This window comes from Aethalodelphis obliquidens, unplaced genomic scaffold (assembly GCF_003676395.1).
Source record: "Aethalodelphis obliquidens isolate GAN/ISIS:26980383/991018 unplaced genomic scaffold, ASM367639v1 scaffold2, whole genome shotgun sequence".
NCBI lineage: Eukaryota > Metazoa > Chordata > Mammalia > Artiodactyla > Delphinidae > Aethalodelphis > Aethalodelphis obliquidens.
Genome location: NW_020837946.1, coordinates 10,652,546 through 10,662,743, shown reverse-complemented (window position 1 = coordinate 10,662,743; position 10,198 = coordinate 10,652,546).

Sequence of the window (10,198 nt, the reverse complement as noted above, 5' to 3'; positions counted from 1 at the left end):
CTAATAATTGTGAGATATTTTGGAAAACAGAAAGACCTCTTTAGTCTTAACTACAGTGGATAATTTTCCAGCAGATTGTTTGAGGTTTTTGAAATAGTCAGTTGTACCTGCATTGCTTCATTAGAAAATTTACTCATCTATAAGATAATGTTTGGAAAAATGGAAAAGATCTTCAGCAGTGCCTTCACTGGAGAAAATCTGGTAAATTTAAAGTCATTGGAAATTGTCCCCCCGAAGATCAGGTGTCCTTGTTATTCATTTTCCAGTCTTTTCAGTTAAAACGTTGTATAAGAAAGCAAAAGTTTCATTAACGAATGGACTGACAGCTCACAATTACTCTCCAGCGAGGATCCCTCCCCGCCTAACATGAGTGTTTATCTCTGCCCATGGCATCAACGCCTTTGGTAGTTGCCTGTTGGTGATTTAAGATGTTGTGAGTTTTATTTAAATAAAACATTAATAAATCAAAATGGCAAATCTCGCATAAAATGCAGGATTTCAGAAAGGAGAAGAATATGATGTGGGAGAACTCTTTATCACATATCAAACTGTCGTCAGAGGAGAGTTTGTCTGAGCGAGATCAGTTAAAATCGGAAGAAGAGAAAATCAGTGAGGTTCGTGACATGACAGATAGTTCACAGGGGACTGATTTGAGAATCAGACTTAAAAGAACAATTGGGGGCTTCCCTGGTGGCGCGGTGGTTGAGAGTCCGCCTGCCGATGCAGGGGACACGGGTTTGTGCCCCGGTCCGGGAAGATCCCACATGCCGCGGAACCGCTGGGCCCGTGAGCCATGGCCGCTGAGCCTGCGCGTCCGGAGCCTGTTGCTCCGCAACGAGAGAGGCCACAACAGTGAGAGGCCCGCGTACCGCAAAAAAAAAAAAAAAAAAAAAACAATTGGCACAACTGATGAGACTACTGAATATGTTTACAGAACTGACATTCTTTATGATATTGTGACAGAAAATGCCCCGTTAACATACAACTTTAAAGGAAAAATTATGATCTTCCAATCCGATCAACACCAGATTCATTATTTGTTTACTACATAATTCACACTTTCTATTTTTAAAATATTGATAAATTGAACTGATTTTTATAAATTGTATTATTCTTAAAGATAAATTTCTAATCAAACATATTTTGTTCACTATTTAATGGCATTTAGTCTTCTTTGTAGGAAACTTATGTGCCCTTTTCCAGGTTCCAATTATCCTCACATGATGAAATGGCATTCAAGTCACTAGGTTTCATTCTTTCCTTTCAAGTAAACAAGTACTTTTTATTTTTATATGATTTTTGGTCTGAATTACCCAGATAAATGATTGAATTTTTTTATCTGCATAAATTAAGTGGAAGAACTGGCTGATCAAACTGTAATTGAACAGATAAATCTATCCATAGGCACAATGTATCAGAAGTCATTTATTGAATTCTTATTCTGTTCTTTTTATTATGTTCAAAATTATAGATTTTTAGGACAGAAACAACTAAGTGTGTTGTTTAACTTATGTTAATACTGAAGTATGGGAGAAAATGATCAATTCTCCTTGTATCTTTGGAAGCAAAACTAAATATTTTAAAATTCCTATTATTTTATTTAATGCATTTTAATACCTGAGCAAAGTAGTCCGAAATGTAAAATGTACAAATGAAAAATGGCACTTTTAGGTAATAATACCCTTGATACAAATTGATATTCATGACGTATCCACGTACATTTAAAATAAATGTGTAACATCATGTTTAATAAGTAATTGAGAATTACATCCCTCAAAACTTTCACATTTTATTTTACATTTATTCTAAAACAGCTGGTTTTACTTTAATGTTAATAATTTAATAATCACTTTGAAGAAACTGCTTATGACTTTTCAGATACAGTCTGTCATCAAAGAAAGTCTAATTAAATATGAATAGACCATTGATCCCTATGAGTTCCAATTTGTCACAATCGATTTAATTCTTCTAATACAGAGGAACATTATTCTTTTGCATTGCTTATAAAGAAACTGATTGATTGACTGCATGATGGGTTTCATAATGGATATCCATCTTGTTCCACTAAAAAATTATGACAGCTGACAGAAAATACAAACACAATAAAATGGTCGAACGTAAGTTAAAACTCAGGGCTAAGGAAAATAGACATTATGGCAAGAGGTTAGTATCATGGTGAAAAACAGCATAGATATTTAAGTTGTAAACCCCTACACTGTTGTCATAATTAAACTTTTAACTTGTTTCTGGCATTTCTGGCAGCTGAAGTGAAATGGAGACATGAGGAATCATAAAAATATTATTTTTCTTAAGGAAAAATAAGGAAGGTATTTAGACATAGGTGATTAACAAGTTCTATTGTACCCCCAAATTCCAAGAGCTTCCAACTACTTTTTGGAGCTAACTATTATTATTATTTTAAATAAACCCAATGCAGTGGTAAGTATAGGAATCAGGAGGTCAGGATTTCATTCTTGGCCCCATCTATAAATATGTGTATGATTTGATTAATTCATTTAACTTTTTCTGACTTCAGTTTTTTAATCTGTAAAGGAAAAGGGCTGAGCAAGGTGGCCGTTACCAATGTCCTCTGGAGCTCCAACATCCCATGCTCGATGGGTTCCCATTTCCTCAGCACAGAGAGAAAGGGATGTGATATTTCAAAAGGCGTATCTTGTAGGCAAATTTCTCATTAGGGAAAACTTGTTTTAAGAAGTTAGGGGTCAACTCTCCTTCATGTCAATGCGCTGAGAATGAGAAAGAGAACTGATCTGTTTGGTTAGCCTGAGAGAGGTCACTCAGGAAATGAAAAGAGAATCTAGTCGTGGGGTGCTGGGTGTCAACTTCCTAGTATGTCTCCTTCCTCACAAAGCCCAACTGCCGCCAAGATGATATGCAAGGAGGGCAGGAACTGGGTCTTCCTCTATCTCAGAATCATGAAGGTGTCAGGAGAGAGTGCTGCCTGACTGACTCTCCAGTCCTCCTCTTCTCATGGAGACATATTACCAAAATCAGTGTTTTGACAATCACTGTGAAACAGAGAAGCAGCTAATGTGGGATTTCAGGTCTAATGTCATAGTCTATCTTGAAAATTGTGTGGAGTCAAAATAACCTTTGAAAATCCTTTAAGAAGCTTAGAAATCATGGCATGTTGGATTTTGCGAAAAAGTCTAATAAAGTTTTGGTTTTTGGTGTGTGCATACTATACAGATTTCTATATGTGATAGAAATACAAGTTAAATGTAAGCTTACCATATTTTTAATAATGAAAGAGAGGCAGAGAAATGGAAGAATAAAAAAGGAAATTGAACGTGTAGTATTGAATTTGCACGAGCTAAATGTGTAGATGATGCCCTACTATGTGCTTAAATAGCAGCAGCTGTGTGAGGCTGTGAACTGGGCGGTGTGTGAATTGATATCAGGATGAGTGAGATTCCTAGTTCACACTCCATGTCCTTAGGAGGGGAGACCTACAGGTCACTGTCTTTATTGTTATTGCCTAGAACTGGTCTCTAAGACCTGGTTCCTGACTGATTCAACAATTAGGGTGAATTCCATTCCTCCCTTTCTCCAACCCCATCCTTATATCACTATACCAGGAATATACTGTTAGATAGTGATGAGGATTTTTGAAGTTCAGAGCAAGAAGAGAAGCTGTGAGATCCTTTGGAAACCTTCACAAGCGAGTCAGCAGCCCATCAGACCACCTACCATTTCAACCCTGAAGGTGACAGGGTAACACAGTGGGCTAGCTGATGCAGCAGAATCAAACAACTCCAAACTCCCAGGGGATTAAAATGACAAAGGTCTATTTCTTTCTCAACCAATGTGTCCATCATGGATTGGCTGAGGGCTGTGCTCCACGCTGTGCTCATTCTGAAACTCAGGTTGATGGGGATTTAAAAACAAACTAACCCATTCTCTGAACGGGGCTTTCTTTTGGATGGGTGAGTGTTGCTTCGTTTTTTGTTTTTTTTTTGCGGTACGAGGGCCTCTCACTGTTGTGGCCTCTCCCGCAGCGGAGCACAGGCTCCGGACGCGCAGGCTCAGCGGCCATGGCTCACGGGCCCAGCCTCTCCGCGGCATGTGAGATCTTCCCGGACCGGGGCACGAACCCGTGTCCCCTGCATCGGCAGGTGGACTCTCAACCACTGCGCCACCAGGGAAGCCCCGTTTGTTTTTTTTTTAATGCCTTGATTTTGCCTGTATATTTCAGGAGAATGAGATGCTCATCCGTATCATGCCCAGTTGAGAGTCACTGCTACAATAAAGGTCATGGCATTCTAGGCGGTTAGAAGTGAAAGGGACCCGGAAGGTCAGTATGTGTAGGGCATACGTTACTGTAAACAGGAGGAGGTGGAGAATCAACAAGTCAAGCAATTAATTCTACAGTCACAACCGTTAAGTTCAGAACAGAATTAATCACTACATCTCCCAATGGTCTCCGAATATCCAATACACCAGTTTTTCCTCTTCCCCTCTTTACAATTCCTTATAGCCGTAACCTTCAATCACAGAGTAAAACTCCATTCAAATGAATAATACGAGATGAAGGTGCCCTTTGTGAATAAGATGAGTTCTAATAGTTCATTTGCAAATTGAGTGTCTGGCAGCAGATGCACACTTTACTAAAGGAAACACAGGGATGGAGATCAGGGGCCCCTAAAAGTGTCAGGGTGTGAAAAGTAGCATACATGGTGGGTTTCAAGACTTCTTATAATGTTTCTATGGGAAACTGCCTTTACAGCTTCCATCTCTTCTTCAGATGTTTATTACCCTTCAGCAATGTAGGATCTCAGAGTCCTGAGCACCAGGACTTTCTAATTTCTAGTTTCTTTCTCTATAATAGATAGCATCTCCTGGGCAGTGTTGCCTTGAGAATTAGAAATTGGGGAATGTGGCCACATCAGCCCTGAGTTTGTAAAGAACATGCATTCCAAGATAGAGAATAATCTCAAGTTTCGATTTAAGACAGAATCTGATATTTGTCCCTGATCCCCAACTTGCTAAGAGTGATAGATTAATTTTTTTCTGAGAGTTTCTGATAAATAGAAATGTAAATGTACTCTTGAATTTCTCTGTTTATTTAAACTTGAAAACAGATAATCTTTCAATAAAAAGTTGTTGATGGAGGACTTTAGTCTAGTTTATAGCATTGGGTTTCTCGCCCCATTAAACAAATTGTTTGTTTTTTTCCCATAAACTAACATTCTTAGAGACAAAATTTTGATTCTGGTGGGCTTTAGCTTTATTGCCAGGTTAAACTTAGGCTTGGTTAAAATCAACTGATGGGAAATTTAAATCAAAATAGCTATTTTTCAAAAGTCTGTCTTTGATGTGTTTTTCATTCAGAGTGCCATGGAGGGGGGAAATTAGGTGTTTGGGATTAGCATATATACACACTACTATATATAAAATAGATAATCAACAAGGACTTACTGTATAGCACAGGGAATTCTACTCAATATTCTGCAATAACCTAAGTGGGAAAAGTATCTGAAAAATAATGGATATATGTATATGTATAACTGAATCACTTTGCTGTACACCTGAAACTAACACAACGTTGTAAATCACCTATACTCCAATAAAAAACCTGACATTATTACTGAAATAGAATCCAGTAAGCCAAACAGAATAAAAAGAACAAAACTAAATTATAAAAAATGCAAGTGATTTAGAAAATAAATCACTTCTTTCTTAAATTTCAAATTCAAGCTTAGATATGGTCAAGGTGACAAATTATTTCTGTTTGCAAAAATGGTATTTTCAGCATTTGCTGGCTTTAAACGAAGATCTGGCTTTTAGACTGCCCCCATGTGTTCTAATGATATCAGTGTTTGTCCAAACTGTGCACCAGGATCTCTTCCCCTCTACCCCCATTTAAAATAAAGTGTGGATTTTCAATCAATACAAAAAAGAAAACTGAACTTGAAGTCAGAAGAACTTTGTAGACAACCTAGCTCTGCTGCATACTACTGTGTAGATTTAAATCTAATTATTTTCTTCATTTAATTTCCTCTTAAGTTTTTCCAACAAGGAAGTGGAGACAATTATGTCTGTCATAATTAACTCACAGGGATGTGATGATCAAATAATTTAATATACTGTATAACACTTAATAAAATACCAACACTACTATCCACACACTAGTTACCAATGTAAGTGAGATCGAATTTCCTTTTGTAAGAGGTAACTATGTATTGTAGTACAATGTACTACAGCAATAGAACACACTGGGTGAGAATCCTGGATTCTGTTTTATTTTCATAATTCCCAGTTATATAACCTTAGCAAATCAAATAAACTTTTTGTAAAAGAGATGACTAAAGAATCTTTACCCAAACTTTTAGATCTAAAAAAACAAAACAAAACAAAAATCCCTCTTTTTTTTTTCTTCCTTGAACTAGACTACTAGTCAGAAAACATTTGGGTTCTGGGTCTACAATGCAACTAACACAGGAAAATTTCATCCTTCCACAGCTCAGCTTCCTTCTTTGAGACACCTTCCAGCTTTGATAAACAGTGGTTTTAAGAAATCTGTAATGTAATCCACATAACATTGCACATTTAAAGATGAAAATATTCAAAGTAAAACCTCATTGGAGCCTTCACAGAGGTAAGGTAATATAGTGGGATAACTCAAAAAAACATAAATAATTCCTTTTTAAAAAACCATCCTTCAAAATTTCTAAAGTATATGAATCAAATAAAATTATAAGATCAATCTCCACAGAATACTGTGATTAAAATTTCAGTAATTTATATCTTTGATTCATTAAAAAATTTAAAATCTAAAATCCAACACAAAAATATATTCCATAATTAACTTGATATATTACAAAATCATTTTGTCATATCTGCCCAATTGTTAGAGTGTCAAATTATTTTATAATTCTTAAGAGAAACAGTGATCTATAATCACCAGCTTAATTTTATTAGATACTGAAAACATTTCAGATTTAGACAGCACAGATATTGATTTATAACAATTTGATTTTCCCCTTGACTGCCATTTTCTTGAAAAGTTTGTATAAAGTATCATCATCAATTATCTAAATTTCAAAGTTTTGTGGACAAGTGGTACAATGAATATAATATTTCTACTTTTTTAAAATTCTAGTTCATTTTTGGCATATCAATTAAATATTATAGAAAGAAAATTGGATTTCTTGTAGTCAATGAAATAGGCGATAAAATGAACTGAATCGTTTTATATGAATAAGGACCCTAATAAAGTAGCTGAATTATTACACTGAGTTGTAGAAATGTGACATGTCTTGGTGAATAAATAGTAATATTCAAAAGGTTTAATTTGCTGCAGCTGATGTTAATTCTATATTAACATTTTTACAGGCTACTCCAAGATACAGAGCAATTTCATTGCCGTTGGTTTTCTCCTTAGAAGGTCATTTTAGAGTACTGCAATAGAAATAATTTTAAGGAGTTATTGGCATAATGTGTTTCTAATATTTTAGAAAATGTCTCAGCATTTGAATAGATATATAATCCCGATTCGAGCACGACAGTATTGATCAGCAAAACTGGATTTAGAGCAAGCACTCTCCTATCGAAAATGTCTCTATTGGGATGTTGGAACCACACAGCTCACCATTTCAATACTAAAGACCTCAGGCTGTAGAACAGACAGTGCAGAACCCCCAGTTTGCTTGACTTTCAAATGCCTCACACTTTAAACTAAAAATAATGACTGTTTATCTATCTATCTATCTATCTATCATCTATCTATCCATCTATCTGAAGTTTTAAGAAGTATTCTTGTGGTTCTTATTGTCCTTTTCATACATTAGGATGGAATGGAACGACTTAGTGGTAGTTTGACCGTGTTTGGCTTCACAGAGATTTGAGCAGCTTCAGGCCATGCTTAGAAATCTTTTTAGAGCCCTTTGCTAGCCCGCCAGGGAAGGGATGCTCAAAGAGGAAATGCCTGTGGAGTTGGGAAAGCTCTATTTCCTTACGGAATATAAATACTTCAAGCCTCTAGATGGCAGTCTTTAACAGGGTTGAAAAGCGGTGTCCATCCTCCTCTACCACTCCCCACTTCAGTCCCACCGCCAGCTCGACTACTCGGCAGAATAGTATCAGCTCCGTGTGTGCTTCAGCCTGTGGATGTTGGATTTAAGTGCTCTCCAAGAATTCGAGCTTCATATGTTTATCCCAGTGCCTGATACGCGGCTGGAAGCTACCTAAACGTTTGTTTGGGGAAAAGAATGGCCAACACGAAGTCCCTTTTGCCTAGGAAAGGTGGGGCTGTGCAGGCGGCAGTGAGACACCTTCACCCCTGGGCAGCAGCATCCTGTGCTCTCAGGTGCGCACGCTCCGCGCGGAGCACAAAGGGCGCAAAAGCCACCTGCCCGGCTGGCGGAACCGAACCAGTGATCGCCTCAATTCACCCCTGAGGTTTATGCGGGTAGAAATATTAAAATCTGTTTCTTCAATTCGCAAAGGACTGAGTTGGAAGGACCGCGGAGTAGAGGCAAAGGGAGAGGAGACAGGACGAAACGCAAATCAGGGAAAACATGTTGCTGCCCCCTGGCAGCGTCTAAGGTGGCGGGCCTGACTCCCCCGTGTGCGGACCCCAGGGCTGGTGTGGTCAGGGAACGCTGGAGGCCAGAGATGCTAAGGAGGAACTCGCAGCCTGGCAGGAGGTTGGGGGCAGCTGAGGCGGGTGGGACTGGGGCAGACAGAGGTCTTTTCTATCCAGGGTCTCCGGTCGGTAGGGCGTTAGGGGCAATCGCTCCCATCTCTGTCTCCCCAGCCCAGCAACCGAAGACACTCGCCCGGGTCCAGAGGGACGGGATGTAGGGGTACTTTACCCTGGTCCTGCTCCCTCCTATTTTCATCCCTACCTTGGAACCTGTCTCTCTACAAGGCGCGAAACCTCTCCAGGCTGGGTCCACAGAAAGTCCAAGCTCCAGGCTTCCCCAGCGCCCCCGCCCTGGAGACCGACACGAGCTCTCTCCCACCCTGTGCTACTCTGGCTCGCAGGCTCACCCAGCACCGCTCCCTGTGGGCCAGTTGACAGGGCCCTCGATCTCCCTAGAGCTCCTCGCACAGCCGCGGCCGGACTTAATTGTAAGTTCAGAGTCCTCGGTTTCCTCGCGAGCCCCGCACAGACCGCGGCGCCCGCAGGGCAAGTTCGCGAGCGACTGATAGCAGAGAACGGAGATTGATGGGCATTGGGTTGGGCAGAGGGGGAAGCAGGTCTTACCTGGGTGTGGAGAGCAGGGAGTTGCCATCCATTGTCTATGGGCGCGTTGAGAAGAAAGACTGAAAGTGCGGGCGAGGGATGGGAAGTCTTCGGTGCTAGGACCCGGTTCCCAGAGCGCAGAGACAGACGCGCGCGGGCACGGAGGCGCGCAGGCTGGGACCACCGCGGCAAGGTGCTGTCTGATCCTCGCTCCTCCCGGGCGGGGAAGCGTTGCACCCTGCGACCGCCAGATAGTCTCCTCCCAGGCGTCCGCTCTGATCTTGCGAGTGCGCTTGGCCAAAGCTCCAACCCTTCTACCCGGCTCCTGCCCTCCTCCAAGGCAACTCCAGTCTTCGTTGCCAGTGGCCCCTTCTGAGTTTTCCTTGCTTCTCCCGGTGCCCAGCAGAGGTGACCGACAGAATTTCTCTCTCCCCGCCTCAAAGTCTCGTCCCCTTCTCTCTATCTCTGTCTCTCTCTCTGGGAAAGCAGTCTGAACCCTGAAGTTGTTCACCCACTTTCCCACATTCAGGCTCTACTCCTGGCAATGCCTACATTCCCCACTGGTCGTGCACCACCCCTTTGGCTGCCTCTCTCAATTTTATTTTTATTTGTCTTCTACCATGTAATGGTTCATCACTCAGGGCAATGCTCTTTGATCTGCCAACTATTTTGCCTTTGCTTGGACTAGATTCTGTTCTCACAATTCTGCAACAAACTCATTTTGCTTAATTGTGACTCACTCATACCTCATCTGTTAGAAGCCTGTGTGCACAGAGATTTCAGAACCTATGACAGTGGTCATCCATCAGAGGCCAGCACCAGGCCCTGGAAGGAAGGGCTGTCACAAAAAAATCTGTATTTTCTGCTTCAGTGTCTCCTTGAGCAAAAATGACAATTGTTTTTAGAAGGAAGACATTGATAATAGCAAATGACTGTTAAGATGAGGGTGCTGTTGATTATGATCATTTTTTATTCAACAAAAATAAA